The sequence below is a fragment of the Triticum dicoccoides genome, chromosome 1B (genome assembly GCF_002162155.2).
Source record: "Triticum dicoccoides isolate Atlit2015 ecotype Zavitan chromosome 1B, WEW_v2.0, whole genome shotgun sequence".
Lineage (NCBI taxonomy): Eukaryota > Viridiplantae > Streptophyta > Magnoliopsida > Poales > Poaceae > Triticum > Triticum dicoccoides.
In genome coordinates this window covers 186,019,662-186,022,485 of record NC_041381.1, presented here as the reverse complement: position 1 = coordinate 186,022,485, position 2,824 = coordinate 186,019,662, and the positions used below count along the sequence as shown (strand labels likewise).

General features: G+C 47.3%; 1 long non-coding RNA gene across 2 annotated transcripts; it reads right to left on the bottom strand.

The window, feature by feature from the left end:
* Window positions 1-323: 323 nt before the first annotated feature.
* On the bottom strand, window positions 324-2,605 carry LOC119327375. 2 transcript variants are annotated; one of them, XR_005158491.1, is made up of 3 exons: window positions 2,266-2,605; window positions 1,823-1,975; window positions 324-807 (listed from the first exon to the last, which is right to left on the bottom strand). It is a non-coding gene; the product is annotated as an uncharacterized LOC119327375 (long non-coding RNA). The 2 variants fall into 2 exon arrangements; XR_005158490.1 differs by having other exon boundaries at window positions 1,823-1,963.
* Between the last annotated feature and the right edge of the window lie 219 nt (window positions 2,606-2,824).

Here is a 2,824-nt window from a genome sequence, read left to right as displayed (position 1 = left end):
GCAAACAGCTACTTTGCCGTCTGCTTTCGGCGGCTGACGGCAAAGGGACCTTTGCCATCAGCAGCTGACGGCAAAGAAAGCAGACGGCGATAATTATGCTATTAGTCCGTTAGGTGGCTAACGGCAGCCTTTGCCGTCCGCCGCTGACGGCAAAATTTGTCCGGCCTTTTCCGTCCGCAGCTCTAGGCAAAGTGTCCAGATGCACGGACGGCAAATCTCCTTCTTTGCCATCTCTATCATTGATTTACAGTATGTTCAGCAATTCATATTCATATGTATAGCCCATGCATATATCACAAATATCTAACACAGACCACAGGAAAAAAAGAATATCACAAGATCATCCATAACAACATATATATCGTACAACTTGTATCACAAAGTAAGACGAGATCACACAAGTGTTGACAAATAAGATCACAAAGGTTGGCCTCCACATAACACAAAACTGAGGTGAGCATCATGGGATCTAGCAGCAACAACACCTAACCTACTAGATGGACACTGCGGTCCAGACCCAACTCCACAAGCTTAGGTGAGCATCATGGGATCTAGCAGCAACAACAACTACATACTGATTTGCGACCGCGACGGTGATGCAACCACCACAACCAAAATTAAAAAGGCAAGGGAGGTGGGTGGTACAGGTTGTTGTCTCCACGCCGCCTGTGTTTGCCATCTCTAAATGCCAAAAGGTCCAGGTTGTGGTCATCAGCCTTCTTCATGCCATCAGCATGATCACCATTGCCTTCCGCACCCCGTCATCATCAGGCTGATTTGCTACTGCCGCTCGTCCTCCTACTCCATCTGCATGGACAACAGCAAGTTAGTTGAATGGCATGCACGATAAAACTGCAAGGCATATATACTCATCTACATTAATTGTACTACAGTACATATTTTGCATGGATGGGTTTGACTTCAACAGAGACTGAAGGAAGAGCATTTTCCCCTCCCAATCCAAAACCTACTGTACAAGTACAGCTCTAAGAGAAGGAACTGTGGTACAACAAGAGGCGCTCCAAATCAAACTAAATCTCAGTTTCTTTATTTACCTAAGAAACAGCACAACCATAACTTCTGCAAAGCAAGCAGTTATCATACTATCAGCTAAAAGAAAAACAAAGGAAGATCACGTGTCACTTTCATGAAAAACATCAGAAGTAGATGATAGGCAAAAGTAGATGATCATCAAATTCCCTCACACTCAACAGTGAAAAATGCTACTACCATTGATAGCAAGGACTAACTATTCCCACTACCTGGATGTAGCGTCCTTCATTTTGCAAACAAAAAAAGAGCACATTATCAAACTCCTTCACATACATAAATGAATAGCAGCAACCAAATTCAACGGTACTACCAAAATCAAATTACTAATATAATAGCTGGACGCCCATCATCAAAATTGGTAACATAATCCAAGAAGTTTAGTAGCTAGTATTAATTAATATAATCTAGTTGATTAAGAGGAGCAAGCACGGATTGGGTTTGAAGCACTCAAGTTACATCTAGCGCTGCTTGAGGATGGTCTCCTACAAGGGTCCAGACCTCATCTTCTCGTCGATCTTGAGGATGGTCTCCTACAAGGGTCCTACTAGTAGCCTTTTTTTCATGAAAGGAGTACAAGTAGCATTGCTTTGATTCTAATTGTAATTCCTAGTTGATTATCAAAATTCTATATGAGCAAATATCCATTGCCAAATACTCCTACATGACAGATCTAGCACACGACCAAAATAAGTGCTCCATAGCCACAACCGGACTGACCAAAATGCAACTAAATATGACCAATAACTACCAATTCATGGATGATCTGAACCTGTACCCGCCGATGCTCGCCGTGGACTCTGCCATCAGCGCCGAGACGCTGCCGTTGAGAATCTTGAAGGGCTGCAACCATCCCGACCACGTCGACGTTGCTTTGCCCGCAGCAACAGCAGCTCGACGCCGCCGGGGCCTCCTGTAAACAAGACTGAAATAAAAAGCATGTATCTGCATGTAGAGTCATTTGAAGTTCGTTTCATCAGTAGGAGGAGTGCAAGTGGCAGCCCGCTTCGCCCCACGAAACTCATCCATTAGTTCAAAATTTGCTCAACATTTGCCTAAAAGTAACACTACATTTGTACTACTATGTTACTGTCCACTAGCCCGCCACACTTGCATTGCATCCTTAATCCGAAGCGATTGATGAGCTAGCTAATGAATGTTGTTTTGCTTGTACCACATAACTAGTCAGTTTTGTGCTGCCTTTTGATCCCTAACCTGTGACGCGAAGGCTTTCTGGAGCTACTGCCGAAGCAGTGCTCTGAACTGGCGGGCTGCAGCCAGGGTCTCGTCTAGCTTGGCCTTCTTAGCCATGAGGTCGGCCTTCCTGGCTTCCGCAGCCCCGATCCCGGCGTGGTCCGAGTGCAACCCGCTGCTCTGCATATCAAGGGAGGCACCTCCATGCTGAACTTAACCTGCAAAGCAGCACACCATGACCATCAGAATCAAGCATCAATTCATCAGAATCAAGTTGGGGCTAACACTTGAGTTGGGCTGCGGCGTCTCGATGACGCGGACGGAGTCTCCACCACCCGTGGCGGCCTCGCAGAGCTCTATGGTGGCCGAGGCGACGGGGAATCGTCGCCTCTGGGACCGCCAGGTGGAGGCGGGGGTGGACAGGGACCGGGAGGAGGACGGTGACGAGGAACTAGGCCAGGAGGCTGCTCGTGGGGTTGAGAAGTGGCTGCGGCCGGGGTGGATGGAGGTTGTGGAGATGACGGCCGGAACTCCTCCATCTCCTTCCTCTTGGACTCGTAGAAGCGGCCCCACTCCTCCG